The sequence below is a fragment of the Macaca mulatta genome, chromosome 18, assembly GCF_049350105.2.
Source record: "Macaca mulatta isolate MMU2019108-1 chromosome 18, T2T-MMU8v2.0, whole genome shotgun sequence".
Taxonomy (NCBI): domain Eukaryota; kingdom Metazoa; phylum Chordata; class Mammalia; order Primates; family Cercopithecidae; genus Macaca; species Macaca mulatta.
Genome location: NC_133423.1, coordinates 68120798 through 68140096, shown reverse-complemented (window position 1 = coordinate 68140096; position 19299 = coordinate 68120798). Strand labels below are relative to the sequence as shown.

The 19299-nt window shown below is 37.5% G+C and overlaps 1 protein-coding gene across 9 annotated transcripts in view; it reads right to left on the bottom strand.

Annotated features, from left to right (window-relative positions):
- Positions 1-19299, bottom strand: part of OSBPL1A (oxysterol binding protein like 1A) — a 229920-nt gene that overhangs the window by 92628 nt on the left and 117993 nt on the right. Inside the window, exon 1 of one of the 9 annotated variants that reach the window (XM_015121693.3) lies at positions 16658-18385. The exons of the other annotated variants lie outside the window; for them this stretch is intronic. The gene's annotated coding sequence lies outside the window, so the exon portion shown is untranslated. Of the gene's footprint in view, positions 1-16657; positions 18386-19299 lie in introns of those variants that run through there. 9 annotated transcript variants of the gene reach the window in all.

The following is a 19299-nucleotide window of genomic DNA, read 5'->3' as shown; positions in this document are numbered from 1 at the left end:
TGCCCAGACACTAAAGAACATCAGCAAGCATTAGGGTCATCCAGGAAAACATGACTTCACCAAATGAACTAAATACGGCAGCAGAGACACATCCTGGAGAAAGAGAGACATGTGACATTTCAGAGAGTGAATTCAAAATTGTCGTTTGGAGGATCAAAAAATTCAAAATAACACAGAGAAGGAATGCAGAAGTCTATCAGATAAATTTAACTAAGAGATTGAAATAATTAAAAAGAACCAAGCAGAAATTCTAGAGTTGAAAAATGCAACTCACATACTGAAAAATGCATCAGAGTCACTTAACAGCAGAATGGAACAAGTAGAAGAAAGAATTAGTGAGCCTGAAGACAGGCTACTTAAAAATATAGTCAGAGGAGACAAAAAAAATAAAAAATGATGAAGCATGCCTACAAGATCCAGAAAACAGTCTCAAAAGGGAAAATCTCAGTGTTACTGGCCCTAAAGAGGAGGTAGAGAAAGAGGTGAAGACAGTTTATGCAAATGGATAATATCAGAGAACCTCCCAAACCTTAAGAAAGAGATCAGCATTCAAGTACAAGAAGTTTGTAGGACACCAAGCAGATTTAACCCAAAGAAGACAACCTCATGGCATCTAAGAATCAAACTCCCAAAGGTCAAGGATAAAGAAAGAATCCCAAAAGCAGCAAGAGAAAAGAAACATTCAGTGGAGCTCCAATACGTCTGGCAGCAGGCTTTTCAGTGGAAATCTTACAGGCCAGGAGAGAGTGGTATGATATATTTAAAGTGCTGAAGGAAAAAACTCTTACCCTAGAATAGTATATTTTGCAAAAAATATCCTTCAAACATGAAGGAGAAATAAAGGCCTTCCCAGAAAAAAAAATACTGAGGGATTTCATCAAACACCAGACCTTTCCTACAAGAAATGCTGAGAGGAGGTCTTTAATCTGAAAAAGGACATTAACAAGCAATAAAAAGTCATCTAAAGGTATAAAACTTGCTGGTAATAGTAAGCACACAGAAAAACACGGAACATTATAACATTACAACTGTGGTGTGTAAACTACACCTAGCTAGAAAGGCTAAATGATGAACCAATCAAACACAGTAACAACAACTTTTCAAGACAGATAGTATAAGACATAAAAAAGAACAAAAAAAGGTAAAAAGCCGGGAGAATAAAGTTAAAGTGTAGAGTTTTTATTAGCTTTCTTTTTGCGTGTTTATGCAATTACTGTTAAGTTGTCATCAGTTTAAAACAATGGGTTATAAGACAGTATTTGCAAGCCTCACAGTAGCCTCAAATTGAAAAACATACAATACACAAAAAATAAAAAGCAAGAAATTAAATCATACCACCAGAGAAAAGCACCTTCACTGAAAGGAAGACAGGAAGGAAAGAAAGAAGAGAAGGCTGCAAAACAATTAGAAAACAAATAACAAAACGAGAGGAGTAAGTCCCTATTTATCAATAATAACATTGAATGTAAATGGACTAAACTCTCCAATGAAAAGACATTGAGGGGCTGAATGGATGAAAAAACAAGACCCCATAATCTGTTGCCTACAGGAAATGCATTTCACCTATAAAGATACACATAGACTGAAAACAAAGGAATATAAAAAGTTATTTCCATGTCAATGAAAAACCAAAAAAGAGCAGAAGTAGCTATATCAGACAAAACAGATTTCAAGACAAAAACTGTAAGAAGAGACAAAGAAGGTCATTATATAATGATAAAGAGGTAAATCCAGCAGCGGGATGTAATAACTACGTAACTGCCCAATGGGTTCACCTTGCCTGCTGCCTAGACAGAACCGATTATCGAAACAGGGGAACTGCAATGGAGAAAGAGTAATTCACGCTGTGTGGGAGACCAGAGTTTTATTATTACTCAAATCAGTCTCTCTAGCATTTGGGGATCAGAGATTTTAAGGATAATCTGGCTGGTATGGGGTTGGGAAGTGGGGAGTGCAGATTGGTCAGGTTGAAGATGGAATCATAGTGGGTCCAAGTGAGGTTTTCTTGCTGTCTTTTCCTGGGTGGGATGGCAGAACTGGTGGAGCCAGATGACTGGTCTCCTTGGTGTCAGCTGATCCATCCAGTGTAGGGTCTATAAAATATCTCAAGCACTGACCTTAGGTGTTACAATGCTGATGTTATCCCCAGGAGCAATTTGGGGAGGTTCAGACTCTTGAAGCCAGAGGCTGCATGACCTCTCAACTGTAATTTCTAATTTTGTAGCTAATTTGTTAGTCTCCTGAGGGCAGACTGGTCCCAAGGCAAAAAGGGGGTCTTTTCACGAGAGGGCTGTTATCAATTTTGTTTCAGAATCAAGCCATGAGCTGAATTCCTTCCCAAAGTCAGTCTGACCTATGCCCAGGAATGAACAAGCACAGCTTAAAGGTTAGAAGTAAGATGGAGTTGGTTAGGTTTGATTTCATTGTCATAATTTCCTCAGTTATAATTCTGCAAAGGCAGTTTCTATTATAAATATATATGCACCCAATGCTGGAGCACGAGATATGTAAAGCAAATATTATTAGAACTAAAGATAGAGATAGACCTCAATACAATAATTGCCGGAGGCCTCAACACCCCATTTTCAGCATTGGACAGATCCCCCAGACAGAAAATCAACAAAGAAACATCAGACTTCATCTGCACTATAGAACAAACAGACCTAATAGATATTTACCAAACATTTTATCCAATGGCTACAGAATACACATTCTTTTCCTCAGTACGTGTATCATTCTCAAAGACAGACCATATGTTAGGCCACAAAACAAGTCTTAGAGCATTCAAAAAAGGAGAATAACATCAAGTATCTTCTGTTCACAATGGAATAAAACTAGAAATCAATGACACGAGGAATTTTGGAAACTATACAAAGAAATGGAAATTAAACAATATGCTCCTGAATGACCAGTGGGTCAATGAGGAAATTAAGAAGGAAATTGAAAAATTTCTTGAAACAAATGATAAGAGAAACACAACACACCAAAACCTATAAGATACGGCAAAAGCAGTACTAAGAGAGAAATTTACAGCTCTAAGTGCCTACATCAAAAAAAAAAAAAAGGAAAACTTCAAACAAATAACCTAACAATTCATTTTAAAGAACTAGAAAAGCAAGAGCAAAACAAATCAGTTGAAGAAATAATAAATCAGTAGAATAAATCAACAGAAGAAAAGAGCAGAAATAAATGAAACTGAAGTGAGGAAAATACAAAAGATCAATGAAACAAAAAGATGGTTTTTTGAAAAGATAAACAAAATTGACAAACCTTTAGCCAGACTAACAAAGAAACAAAGGAAGAAAACCTAAATAAATAAAATCAGGGATGAAAAAGGAAACATTACAACGGATATCACAGAAATCCAAAGGATCATTAGTGGCTACTATGAGCAACTACATGCCAATAAATTGGAAAATCTAGAGGAAACGGATAAATTCTTAGACACATACAACCTATACAAAGATTGAACCATGAAGAAATTGAAAACCTGAATAGATCAATAACAAGTATTGAGATAGAAGCCATAACAAAAAGTTTCCCAGTAAAGAAAAGCCTGGGACCTGAAGGCTTCACTGCTGAATTCTACCAAACATTTAAAGGAGAACTAATATCAATCGTACTGAAACTATTCCACAAAATAGAGAAGGGAATACTTCCAAACTCATTGCATTACAGCCGTGAAAGGAAAACAAATCTTGGGGCCCCCAAATTACTAAGCTAAGGGGAAAAGTCAAGCTGGGAACTGCTTAGGGCCAGCTGCCTCCCACTCTATTCAAAGTGTCCCCTCTCCTCACTAAGATAAATGCATCACTGATTGTCTCCTTTGGAGAGGCTAATCGGAAACTCAAAAGAATGAAACTATTTGTTTCTTATCTACCTATGACCTGGAAGCCTCTTGCCTCCTTCCAGTCTTCCCACCTTTCCAGACCCAACCAATGTTCATCTTACATATGTTGATTGATGTCTCACGTCTCCCTAAAATCTATAAAACCAAACCGTGCTCTGACCACCCTCAGCCACACGTTGTCAGAACTTCCTGAGGCTGTGTCATGGGTGTGCATCCTCAACCTTGGCAAAATAAACTTTCTAAATTTTTTTTTTTTTTTTTGGAGTCTCACTCTGTCACCCAGACTGGAGTGCAGTGGTGCGCTCTCTGCTCACTGCAACCTCTGCCTCCCAAGTAGTTGGGAGTGATTCCCCAATTCCCCAAGCAGTTGGGTTCAAGTGATTCTCCTGCCTCAGCCTCCCAAGTAGTTGGGATTACAGGCATGAGCCACCACACCTGGCTGATTTTTGTATTTTTAGTAGAGACGGGGTTTCGCCATGTTGACCAGGATGGTCTCGAACTCCTGGCCTCAAGCGATCCGCCCGCCTCAGCCTCTCAAAGTGCTGAGATTACAGGCGTGAGCTATCATGCCTGGTAAAACTTTCTAAATTAACTGAGACCTGTCACAGATTTTTGAGTCCACATGTTGATACCAAAACCAAAGACACATCACAGGAAGAAAACTACAGGCCAATATTCATTCTCTGATGAATACTGATGCCTAAATCCTTGACAAAATACTAGCAAACTGAATTCAACAATATGTTAAAAAGATCATTCATCATAAACAAGTGGGATTTATCCCAGGGATGCAAGGATGGTGCAACATATGCAAATCAATCAATGTGATACATCATATCAACAGAACTGATGAAAAAAAAAATATGACTATTTTAACTGACGCTGAAAATGTATTTGATAAAATTCAACATCCCTTTATGACAAAGACCCTCAAATAACTGGGTATAGAAGGAACATTCTTCAACATAATAAAAGCCATGACAGACCCACAGCTAGTATCATACTAAATGAGGAAAAACTGAAAGACTTTCCTTTAAGATATGGAACACAACAAATGTTCACTTTCACCACTATTATACAACATAGGACTGTTAGTACTAGCTACAGCAGACAATAGAAAGAAATAAAGCGCATCCAAATTGGAAAGGAAGAAGTCAAATTATCCTTGTTTGCAGATGATATGAGCCTTTATTTAGAAAAACCTAGAAACTACACTAAAAAACTGTTACAGCTGATAAATTCAGTAAAGTTGCAGGATACAAGATCAACATACAAATATCAGTAGCATTTCTACATGCCAAAAATGAATATCTGAAAAAGAAACTTAAAAAGCAATCCCATTTACAATAGCCACACACAAAATTAAATACCTAGGAATTAAGTTAACCGAAGAAGTGAAGGATCTCCATGGTGAAAACTACAAAATGCAGATGAAAGAAACTGAAGAGGATGCCAAAAAAAAAAAAAAAAAAGAAAGACATTCCATGTTCATGGACTGGGAAAATGAATACTGTTAAAATGTCCATACTATTCAAAGCAATCTACAGATTCAATGCTATCCCTACCAAAATGCCAATGACATTCTTCACAGAAATAGAAGAAAACAATTCTAGAATTTACGTGGAACCACAGAAGACCCAAAACAGCCAAAAGTATCCCGAGCAAAAAGAACTGGAGGAATCATATTACCTGACTTCAAATTATAGTACAGAGAGTTACAGTAACCAAAACAGCATGCTACTGGCATAAAAACAGACACACAGACAAATGGAACACAATACAGAACCCAGGAACACATTCTCACACTCAACAGTGAACTAATTTTCAGCAAAGGTACCAAGAACATACATTGGAGAAAAGACAGTCTCTTCAATAAGTGGTACTGGAAAAACTGGATATTCATCTGCAAAAGAAAGAAAATAGACCCTTATCTCTTCCCATATACAAAAATCAAATCAAGATGGATTAAGGACTTAAATTTAAGACCTCAGACTATGAAACTACTACAAGGAAACACTGGAGAAACTCTCTAGGACATTGGTCTGGGCAAAGATTTCTTAGTAATACCCCACAAGCACAGACAACCAAAGAAAAAATGGACAAATGGAAACACATCAAGTTAAAAAGCTTCTGCACAGCAAAGGATACAATCCACAAAGTGAAGAGACAACCCACAAAATTATAAAAAACATTTGCAAACTACCCATCTGACAAGGGTGAACACCTAGAATATATAAGGAGCTCAAACAACTCTACAGGAAAAAAACCTAATAATGCTATTAAAACATGAGCCACAGATTTGAATAGATATTTCTCAAAAGAAGACATACAAATGGAAAACAGGCATATGAAAAGGCGCTCAACACCACCGATTAGAGAAATGCAAATCAAACTACGATGAGGTATCATCTCATCCCAGTTAAAACAGCTTATCTCTAAAAGACAGGCCATTACAAATGCTAGCAAGGATGTGGAGAAAGGGGACACTGTTGGTGAGAATGTAAATTAGTACAACCACTATGAAGAACAGTTTGGAGGTTTCTGAAAAAAACAAACATAAAGCTACCCCATACGACCCATCAATCCCACTGCTGGATATAGTCCCAAAAAAAAGGAAAAGCAGTATACAGAAGACATATCCGCACTCCCATGTTTGCTGTGGCACTGTTCACAGTAGCCAAGATTTGGAAGCAACCTACGTGTCCATCAACAGATGGATAAACAAAAGGTGGTACTTACACGCAATGGAGTACTATTCAGTCATAAAAAAAGAACAAGATCCTATCATTTGCAACAACATGGATGGAACTGGATGCTGTCTAATATTATGTTAAGTGAAATAAGCCAGGCACAGAAAGATGAACATTGCATGTTCTCACTTATTTGTGGGAATTACAAATCAAAACAATTGAATACATGGAGATAGAGAGGAGAAGGCTGGTTACCGGAGGTTGAGAAGGGTGGTGGGGCAGGGTGGGGGGAATGTGGAGATGGTTAATGGATACAAAAGAAAAAAAATAGAAAGAATGAATAATACCTGATATTTGATAGCACAACAGGGTGACTATAGTCAAAATAATTTAATTGAACACTTTACAACTGGATTGTTTGTAACACAAAGGATAAAAGCTTGAGGGAATGGCATCCCATTTTCCATGTGATTATTACACATTGTATGCCTACATCAAAATATCTCATGTATCCCTTATATACACCTGCTATGTCCTCACAAAAATTAAAAATTAAAAAAGAACAGAATGCTAAATTGCCTCATAGTGGTAGATATTAAATATAGTTCCAACATATTTTAATGTAATAAATCAGTGTAAGCTATATAAAAATAGTAAAATTCTAAATCCACCTACTTGCTAAAATTCTGTAATTTTTTAAAGCCTATTTTAAAAATTACATCTTTTTAACTCTGCATTAAATATTTGTGCACAACTGTATCCTAGTGCCTGGAATGGTGCCTGGAACGTGCTCTACTTTATCAGGATTTCCGAGAATGAACAAGGCCTGTGCCTTGTGACAGAGACTGCTAATTTCTCCCAATAGCTCTTTCTCCCCTTCGTCATTAGTTAAGAGTCCCAAGTTTTACCTTTTGCCCTCCAGCTAAAAGACCGTATTTCTCCATCTCTCTGTCAGCTATAGACATATGACTACTTTCTGGCCAAGAAGAATGGAAATACTGTGCACAGGACAGTAGATCTAATCAAAGGGAAGAGTATACCCCTTTTTCTGCGCCTTCCTCCTTCCTGCTGTCTAAAATTTGACAGTAGGAACAGCCCTTAACACCTGAAACTGCCATACAGGCCCAGACTGCCCGCCTCTCATTTTCTTTACAGTGAAAGAAATATAAATCTCTAATTTAGAATAATGTTATGGGGTTTGGGGTTTTTTGCTTGTTAGATGGTAATACACTGATACATGTAATGTTTTTATAAAGCACCACAGACTATTCTAATATGACTTTTGGATAAAAAGTAATTTAGAGAAATTTCAGTTTAGTTTAAAAAAAAAAAAAAAACCAAAAGCACAAACAACAAAAATTTAAAACTTTGATGCATAAAGGAACACTATCAACAAAGTAAAAAGACAACCTAAGAAATGGAAGGAAGTATTTGCAAATCCTATATCTAACAAGGGTCTAGTATCTAGAATATACACACAATTACGTAAAGAACTCTACGCTCGGCGATGAGATGACAAACAATCCAATTAAAAATGGGCAAAGAACTCAGACATTTCTCCAAAAAAGACAGCCAGTAGGCACGCGAAAAAATGAGTTCAACAGGTGAATGCAAATCATAATCACAATGAGATACCACTTCACACCTACTAGAATGGCTACAATTTTTAAAAAAGAAAATAAGTGTTCACAAGAATGTGGGGAAAGTAGAACTTTGCATATTGCTGATGGGAATGTAAAATGTCAGCCATTGTGGAAAATAGTATGGTGGTTCTTTAAAATGTTAAACATAGAACCACCATAGAACCCAGGAATCCTACTCTTAGGTATATACCCAAAAGAATTGAATACAAATGCTCAAATACTTGCAAAAACATTCACAGCATTACTATTTGCAACAGCCAAAAGGTAGAAACAGCCCAAATGCCCATAAATGGATGTACAGATACAACGTGATATATACATACCATACTTCTTAGCCATCAAAGGCAAAGTGCTTATACATGCTACAATGCGCATGAACCTCGAAAACATTAGGCTAAGGGAGAAAGCCAGACACAGAAGCTCACATATTGTATAATTCCATTTACATGAAAAGTTCAAAACGGGCAAATCCATAGAGAAGAAGCAGATTCATGGTTTTCAGGGACTGGGGATGGGGTACCAGACGGACAGGGAGTGTTTAATGGGTACAGGGTTCCTTCTGGAATGATGAAACTGTTTTGGAAGAAGACAGAGGTGACAAATGCACACTGTGAATGTATTAATGCCATTCACTGAATTGTATGCTCAAAAGAGCGAATTTTATGTGACTTCTATCTCATTTTTTCCCAAAGTTTAAAAGAACTCAAAAAAAAAAAAAAAAAGACAAATATGCATTTATCATATGACCTGGCCATTCCACTAGGTATTTACATAAGAAAAATAAAAGCTTAGGTCCACACACTTGTATATACAAATATTCATAGCTTTATTTGTAATACCCTCAAACTGGAAACAACCTAAATATCCATCAACACATGAATGGATAAACTGTGGTACAGCCACAAAATGGATTATTTAGCAATAAAAAGGAGTTAACTATTGATATTTTCAACAACATGGATGAACCTAAAAATAACTATGCTGAGTTAAAGAAGCCAAAGCCCACCCCCAAAAGTACATACAATATGATTCCATTACTACAAAATTTTAGAAAATTCCTGCCAATGTCTAGTGATAAAAAGCTGATCAATACTTGTTTGTGGACAGGGGTGGAAGAAAGAATAAGGGGTATTACAAAGAGGCAGTAGGAACTTTTGGGAGGAATAGAAGTATTCCTTATCTTGATTGTGGTGACAGCTTCTTTAGGGCAAGCACATGTCAAAACTCATTCAGTAACAGTTTAAATACATGGCGTTTATTGTACATCAATTATACCTCAATAAAGCTATAAAAAAATGATAGCATTTAGCAATAGGAAGGACATAGTAAAAGGACCAATCATATATTTGACAGTGGAAGTTAAAACAATAATACGTTTCATATGCAGCCTTAAAAACATTTTTGGGCTGGACACAACGGTTCACACCTGTGATCCCAGCACTCTGGGAGACTGAGACAGGCAGATTACTTGAGCCCAGGAGTTTGAGACCAGCCTGGGCAACCGGGCAAAACCCTGTCTCTACAAAAAATACAAAAATGAGCTGGGTATGGTGGTGCATGCCTGTGGTTCCAGCTATGAGGAAGGCTGAGTTAGGACAAACACCTGACCCAGGGAAGTTGAGGTTGCAGTGAGCTGAGATCTCTGCAGTGAGCCGAGATCATGCCACTGCACTCCAGCCTGAGCGACACAGCAAGACCTTGTCTCAAAAAATGTTAAAAAAAAAAAAAATTCAAAGAATAGGTGTTTTTCAAAGCAAAATATTCACTCTGATATTACTGAAAATGATGTAAGATATTAAATAGCAATGTGCATTGTATTTGTGTTTGCACACTCATATGAATAAGCTAAGACACACCAAAATCCTGCTGGTGGTTCCTGGGACCTGGTTTTCATATTCTTCTCTATAAGCTCTAAAATAGCTTTCTGTATACTCCTGTATATCTTCCATATATATCTCATAATTCTATAATTAGCAAAATAGTTTACAATATGCCTACTTAGGAACTGATAGTTGCATCATCAAATTTTGCATCGATTGGCAATGCATCAGATGTAAAACGATGTTTGCAAGGTCCTCTTAGACACTGCAGAACATATGACTTTCTCAGACGTCTGGTATGGGAGCCCAATCTGAGAATTTAAGCACACTCCTGTCTCGTCATGGTTGCAAAGCTTCAATCTAAAAATAGCTTACTCTTACATAATCACTCGCCACAGATTTGTATATTTTACATATCCTCAAAATAAAGAGGTTTTTTTTTTTTGTTTTTTTTGTTTTGTTTTGTTTTTTTTAGATACGCCACCAGAGGTAAATAATCATGTTTGAAAGCAGGGAAGTTTAATCATAATCTAAACAAATCTTGTTTTCAGAAGTTATTCAGGAGCTCTGCAATTGATAGTTTTGCTGATGAAAATAACCAGACACAGTTATATGTAACAGAAGTAACACCATAGCAATTAATTGTTTAAATAAACTTTATTTGATTTACATACAATACCTTTAAGTGTATGATTCAGTAAGCTTTTACAAATATATATGCCATGTAACTAGCACCACATCAAGATACAGGACATTTCCATTACCTCTCTCCCCCAAGTTCTCACGTGCCCCTTTCATGGTCACTCTCCCCCTTCTCTCCACCCCCTGCCCAGGCCACCACTGCTCTGACTTCAATAACCATGGTTTAGGTTTGTCTGTTTTTGAACTTCAGATAAATGGAATCATGTAGGATGTGTACTCTTTTGTATCTGGCTTTTTTTTATTAGTATAATGTTCTTCAGGTTCATCCATGTTGTTGCAACTATAAGCAGTTCTTTCGTTTTTACGAAGGACTATTCCACTGCACATTTATTTCATGATTTCCAGCTCCCCTTTTTACATGCCTTCAGCTCTGTCTCTGAAAATAGCTTCCTGTCTATGGTAAACATTGTTAAGCCCAGAAAGACAATCACTTTGCTTTTTTAGAATTTTGATATTTTATTCTGTTTTGACAAGAGTTTTCACGGTTCTCAAATTGAGGTAAAAAACTTAAATGTGCTGGAATGACAACTTAGGAGGTTATATGTCTATCTGAAGAAAACACTGCAAATATGTGAAAGCAGTGCTTCCCAAGGTTTGTCAGTGTGTATGTTTACTTTACACCAGGTGCTATGCTAACTATGTGGTGTACTAGTTCATATGATCCTCCCCACCCACAATCTTGTGAGGTTTGCCACTGAACAACACACTTAAAAACGGTTACGATGGTAAACCATATGTATATTTTACCAAAAACAGAAAAAAATTAAAACTTTTTCCTCCAAATATTGGACTAAAATATATAGTTAGGATGACTCATATTAACGCACCAGGAAAACCCCAAAACACTCCCATTGCAATATTTGCCATGTATTTTTACTTGGGTCCTTGACATTATCTATAACAAAGTCATTATCAAAATGTATCTATTCTTGACATAAAATAAAACCATAGCATAAGGTAAAAATATATTCCCAACATTTTTTTTGAAACGGAGTCACATTCTGTCGCCGAGGCTGGAGTGCAGTGGCGCGACCTCAGCTCACTGCAACCTCCGCCTCCTGGGTTCAAGTAATTCTCCTGCCTCAGCCTCCCAAGTAGCTGAGATTACAGGAGCGCATCACTGCACTCGGCTAATTTTTTTGTATTTTTAGTAGCAAAAAATTTCACCATGTTGGCCAGGCTGGTCTCGAACTCCTGACCTCAAGCTATCCACCCACCTCCGCTTCCCAAAGTGCTGGGATTACAGGCATGAGCCACCACGTCCGGCCTATTCCTAACATTTTAGCAACTATTTACTTAATACTACTTGCAGAAAAAAAAATCCCAAAATGTAATCAGCATATGTGAATGCACCCTGCGACACAACCATATTCAATTAATTCACAAGAGAATGTTGTAATCTAGTGATTGCCAAACTGTGAGACTACAAAAATACAATACAGTTCCCAATAGGGACTGACGCAGGACCTACCAGTGATGAAGGCTACATAGAAACTGTGGATGAACCACAAATCAGGCTTTGAATTCTCTTAAGGCCAAAACAGAAAGAGAAATACAATCAATTATGCCCTTTTAATTGTCCACCAGGAAAAAAAACCACCAACTGTTCCTTGGAGAAAACAAACTCCCTCTTTGCCCTTAGCTCTAATTTCTCATCCAGGATTACATAAAGAGTATTAGAGGGCAAAATAATCATGTCATTAAGGCTAATATTTTTTGAAATGCCCTTCAACAAAAATTGAGGAAAAATTCTAACTTATAATTCAGTGAGGGCCATTTTTCTGAAAAATCAAGAAAACATAGTCCAGGCTATAGCATTCTGACAGTCCAGTTTAACATTAAGATAAGGAATCTTAAGAAATACACTACTTCTATATTTTCCCAAAATGCGACTTCTACCAAGCAAAATCTTCACAAAAAGATGGACAGCAATTTCCTGTTGAGAACCTGGAACACAGGTATTCTGTGCAAAATCGGAAGACATTTCAATACTCTTGGCCATCTGCTTATCTTATTTCTAAATGTGGCATCCTTTGGTCAAATTGAGAAAGTAGCTTATATAGACGGCCACATCCGCTTGGGCTGTCTGAAGAATTTTCCCAGTTCTAGACGTGTATGATATAGTTGGGCTGTTCTTCGGCATTAAATTTGGAGGTAGAATCCTGGATTGAACTCTAAGTTTTGTCCGCTCCTAGCTACATAAGCTTGGGCAAGTAACTGACACTCTCCCCTCCTGGCCCTAGGCTCTGCTGTAAAATAAAGAGCAGATCCCTTTCAAACTGTTCTATGGAGGTGCTGCAGTGGATGAACAGGTGCTTTTACTTTCATTGGTCTTCTATAACTGGCACCCACATCTGCCTCCAGTGCCAATAAAACATTTGAAGACCACCAGACCAGATGTTCTACAATCCAAGACTGATTCTGTGACTTTCGGATTTTAAACAACTAATCCTTAACATTACTAATAAAAATAAATAAAATATTCAAAATTAAATAATTTCTAACACAAGTAAGAAATTTTGGCTGGGCACGGTGGTTCACACCTGTAATCCCAGCACTTTGGGAGGCCGAGGTGGATGGATCACCTGAGGTCCAGAGTTCGTCACCAGCCTGGCCAACATGGCGAAACCCCATCTCTACTAAAAATACAAAAACTAGCTGGGCATGGTGGTGCATGTCAGTAGTCTCAACTACTTGGGAGGCTGAGGCAGGAGAATCGCTTGAACCCAGGAGGCGGAGGTCTATGTGAGCCGAGATCATGTCACTGCACTCCAGCCTGGGTGACAGAGTGATACTCCATCTTAAAAAAAAAAAGAAAAGAAAGAAAGAAAGAAAAGAAAAAAAAAGAAAACAAAAAAGAAATTTTCTAACAATTATACTCACAAATCATTTCTAATCCAGCTGTTCAGAACCCATAAAAACAACAACAACAAAAATCCCCCACAGAAAATATTATTATAAGTGAGGGCTAATTTCTCAAGTAAACCCAAAAAAGTCCAGTGCCCTGAATGTAGCAAATAATTAAGCAAAAGAACAGGTGATGCCACCACAGCATAGCAGGTAGCATGTTGTCACTGGAGCATAGCGTCTCCCCTGCCACTGTGTGTAACAGCGTGTCCATGTCTGCAGCCTGGGCGGTTCCGAGCGCCCCTCTCCCAGGGCAAAGACATCCCTGCATCTCTCTGGACCACTGAGCACAACACTGCGCTTCTGGTTATTCCCATCACCACCGACTGCTTCCCATCGGGCTTTCTCTCATCCAACACACCATATCACAAACCAGTTTTGCTCCCTTTCTCTCCCTAACTTGTGCACAAGTTCCTTTTAAGATATTTTTGTCAGAATAAAACATGGAAACCGACGGGTTTCCCCTTATTGCATCTGAATGTCACAGCAACCTGTGATGTAGAAAGAAAGGGTCTGTGTTAACGACTCCGTGTTACACAAAAGAACGTGAGCCTTGGAGTAAGTTGCCCAGAGTCAAAGAGCAAGAAAAGGGTCCCTGTTAGTGAAACCTGTGCCTGGGGACCCTACATAATAGCAGGTTTGAGTTCTATCATTCATGCCTTCTTCCCTGGCTTTCCCCGCACTCTCCCTGGCTCTGTCTTCAGCTGGTCTGCGTAACGAAGAACACAGATCATGAGGTAAACAACGGTGAACCTTTGAGCATCTAAAGAAAACCAGACACAGGTTATCCTGGCTTGTTCCTCTTTGGTGTTGGGGCCAAGGTTCTGAGAAGAAGGAAAGGGGGAAATGAGTATGTTGAGCAGACAGTGGAAAAATCCTCAAAGTGTAGGACAGAGAAAACAAGGGAGAAAGGAAAAAGGTGGAAAAGGAAACAAGGGAAGGAGGGTCATTCTTCTACCACTCAAGAATAGAAAAGAAAGTATGAAGGAAAAAGAGGAAGAAGGTGAGCAGTAGGTGAGGAAAAGAAACAGAAATGCCAAGCAGTGGAAACAGGACGAGGTGGTTCACAGAAAAAACTTGGCAGCCGTCCAAACCTTCTGTACATTTTAGGTGTTTTACATGTTAGGGGTATACTACCTAGACTCCATTCAAAAGCGCTCGTCAGGCGGGAAAGATGGAGGCTACAAAAATACATTATTAGAGTCTAAAAAATAAACCAACGGCTAGAGCTAACAGTCATACATTCACAAAATTACAAAATACTAGAACTACAAAATATACAACTAGAAATCCAGAAAGGAAAAATTTTGAATTATCCACATTCAAAAGACAGAGGATAATAAATTGTTCTAAAGAAAAAAATAAAACTTAAACTGACACAGATAATTGTAAAATTTAATTATAAAAAAGATGCAAAAGATAAGAAACTGAAGACCATTCATTGAAAAGTAATCAAAAAAAGCTTTAATGCGACTTATAGGGAGGGACTGAGATTCATTTGAAAAGAAATTTCTTTGGTGATATCCAGGTCAGTATTAGAAAAAAGAAAATGGAAAAAGTTTAAGAAAGATATATATTACAGATCCAACCTAAGTTAAAAAAAATGAAATAAAATTATGAATATCTTTATAATACATTTCAAAATTTAAAAGAATTCCTAAAATATATAGCTTGTCAAAACTGACCCAAAAAGAAAAACTAAAATAATCCTAGAAACATTAAATATATGTAGTTAGTAGTTAAAAAAAAACTTTACAAAAAGATAAGGTGGTTTTATAAGAAATTTCTAAATCTTCAAGGAACAGATCATTTCAATTTTATACAAAACAGCAAAAGAAGGAATACTCCTAAACTCACTTTATGATGTCAGTATATATTAAACCCTGATGAGGACAGAACAAAAAAAGAAAATTACAGGTCAATCTCACTTATAAACAGACATACTAAAATAGATACTAAAATCCAAAGGAAACCAAATTGAGAAGAATGTTAAAGATATACATCATAACCAAATTAGGTTTATTCCAAGTATATAAGGATGGCTGGCTTGGCATTGGAAAAAGTCCAAATATATCATTTACCAGCTTAGCAAATTTAAAAAACCATACCACCCTTTTAATAGACACCAAAGAACATCTGATAAAACTCAACATCCTTTAATGATAAAAAAAAAATTTCAACAATATATGAAAGGAAACTCTTTAATTCTGGTAAATGGTATTTGTTAAATACCATTCTTAACAGTGAATCATTAGAAGTTAGAGGTATGCCTTTTTGGTTTTTTTTTAATCAAGGATGAACATGAATTCCTACCATCTCAGCTTCTATGCAACATTGCCCTGAAGGCCCTAGCCAATAAATTAAGAATTACGAAAAGAAATGAAAGGCATAAGAACTGAAAAAAAGGAATAAAATTACAATAATCCACAGATTATGAATGTCTACAAAGTCTATCTTCATCATTTGTTTCCTCACCTCCCTCACATTTACTCCTTTGCATGCTGCAATCTGGTTTCTTATGTCAAGCTTCCTTTGTTTTTTTGTTTATTTTTTATTTTTGAGACAGGGTCTCACTCCGTCACCCAGGTTGGAATGTAGTGGTGCAATCTCGGCTCACTGCAACCTCCCCTTCCCAGGTCCAAGTGATCTTCCTACCTCAGCCTCCCAAGTAGCCGGAACCACAGGTGCCCACCACCATACTCAGCTAATTTTTTATATTTTTTTGGGAGAGACGGGGTTTCGCTATGCTGCCGAGGCTGGTCTCAAATTCCTGGGCTCAGGGGATCCACCTGCTTCAGCCGCCCAAAGTGCTGGGATTACATGTGTGAGCCACCGCACCTGGCCCTATATGAAGCTTCTAAAACTTCTGTCATCAAAGATTTCAATGACCAGCCACCAAGGCACACATACACCTATATAACAAATCTGCATGTTCTGCACGTGTATCCCTTTTTTTTGGTCTTGGTTTTTTAAGAATAAAAAAAAAAAAAAAGATTTCAACGACCACCTGGCTACCAAATACAATGGACATACTTCATTTCTTACCTGTTCTCTGGGTGGCTTGCCTTCCTTGATCTCCCCTGTTCTAGAGTTCCTCCTGCCTCTCTGGCCACCTTTTCTCAGTCATCTCCACTGGCTCCCTTTCTTTCACTTGTCTTTTAAGTATCAGTATTCAATCTTTCTATTTCAAACTTGTTCAAGCGCCTTCTCCTAGGTGATATTATTCATTCCTTTGACCTCAATGACCATGTTTACTTAGGTGACTCCCAATGTTAATGATTCCCAAATTTTTATCAGACACCTAAGGACAACCTTACTTGAATATTAGCATGTCCAAAAGGCAACTCATCTTTCCACATTCCCTCAATTCCCTACCTTAATCACCTTCTATACAGTGTGACTTGTGCCATAAACCTGGGTGTCACTTAAAGTTCCACCTTCATTCCCCACATTCCCTGCAGTACCAGCTCCAACTCATGTTGTTTGTTTCTGAAGCATTTCTGCTCTGCATCCCCCTTTCCTTCTCCACAGTCACTAACTTGGTTCAGTCCCTGATTACCTCTCCTGAGTTCCTGCACCTGGTCGTCCTGTTTGCAGGCCTGTGTTCCTCTCTAATCCTTCTCATAAGGAGCAAATCTCATTAAATCTGATTAAAATCTTTCAGTGACTAACTGCCCAAGATAAGTTTCGAACTCTATAAGCATACGTTACAAAGTCCTTCAAAAGGACCCTGCTTCTATCTTTTAGACTGGACTTTATTCTTTCCCCTCATTCCAGTCTTAATGAAAGATTTGCTAAAATTTACCCTCTTCTATTGTTTCTGGGTATGTTGCACCTTCTGTAAGAATTTATTTCATCACCTGATGCCCGTATAAGTCAGATGACTAAACAGATTTTAGTCATCTAGTTTTATGAAGACAGACTGGTCTAGCAGTCTCTTATAAGGTAAACAATCTATAAATATTTATCAAATGACTCAATAAAAGGTCACAGAAAGTAACAGACATCAAATCCTCAATGGACCATTATAAAAACGTATAGGGGTTACACCCTTAAGACTCTGAAGTTAAAATGAAAGGAAAATTATGTCTGCCTATATAACTCATGCAAAATTCATCAGCGTACAAGCCAGGCACTGCATTCTATATTAGGAATATGGTATGGAATAAGACAAATACAGTCACATGCAGATTACAGTCTTGGTACCATTGTGAGATACAAAAACTTATCAGGCTAGATCCTGAGTCACATCAAGCATAATAAGCCTAACACACACACACACACACACACCCCATGCTAATTAAAACCTTATGCATTTTGTTCAGAAAGTCCCCAAAAGTTATCACAATGAAATCCAGCTTCAGTTTACATAAACTTCATTTTATTTATAACTTATGTCCTAGCTGCTTCCAAAATTAATTTACAGCTGTATCTCTGGACTATATATTAAAATAAACTGAAAATTTTAGGAATATATGTTGAATAATGTGGACTGAATAACAATTCTAAATTTCTATTTTTTAGAGGAATTAAAATATTTCTTATAATCCTCAGAAAGCTGATAAACAGTCATATATTTGAGTGCCAGAAGTAGTAAGTTTAGCCAACCTTTTTATAAAGAATGTAAATGATAAATGCCAAAAACTGTACATGGAGCTTAGATTATGATGTTGTATAAATATTTTCTCAGTTATGCACAATATTTAAACATGCTCATACTATTTATAAACTACCTTGAATATTAGTAAGACCTTTGCTTTAATATGGAACACCTAACCGGCTTTTTTACTTCCCCCGCATTATGCAGGGCTCACAACTGGGGGCAAAGAAATTGTATGAGTCACTTTCACTATCAATACAATCTCCTAAATTTAACCTTTAAAGCGTTTCTAAAGAGGGGAGACTAGAGTCCAGAAACTATATTCAGGCTGATCCAAGTTCCTTTAAAACCCCAGTCTGGCAAAAGTAGCCCTGGGACAGAGGCTGAAATAGCTCCCTGGTCTTATGTTCAGATTAAATATCCACTAAACAGAAATTGAGTTACCTTGCCAAAGACATCAGCTTAGGGGCTAAAAATCAAATTTGACTTGGAGGGGAGATTAACTTCGGTGTGTCCTCAAAATGGAAAGTTTACATTTAGACACCCCCCACCTCGCCCCGTATTCCAGCCTACACATTATTCCACCAACACACATTTCAAGCATTTTTCTCCCTCAAAAAAGATTTCTGCTAAGCAATGCCTTAATTCAGTCTTTGAACCTAATTAAAATTAAGAAACTTTTAATAGCCTTAATAACTCAGAAAAGCTGTACTAAGCTCTTCCCTGGCATCTTCCTCTCCTTACCCCCTCTCCAAACCCAGAAAAATCCAGCACAACAGAAAGCACAAAACAACTAGCCACATGCTCTGAATGCTAGGAAACGTGATTCCCCACTGGTTTAGGCTACAAAGAAAGCCGATGAGTAATCAAAAATCCTTCATCAAAACATTAAAGTTAAAAGCCACCTCCCCATTCCCCAACACAAATAGAATTTCCCTTTCTCTCCTTAATCCGCTCATGCACTTCTCGTATTCTTGGAATTTCAGCGGCCTCTGAGCAGCGGATGGTAAGTTCATCTCAATGTCAGCCCGAGCAGAGCCACGCGAAAAATCACTAACTTGGAAGGTTATTTAGGACAATAATGTCT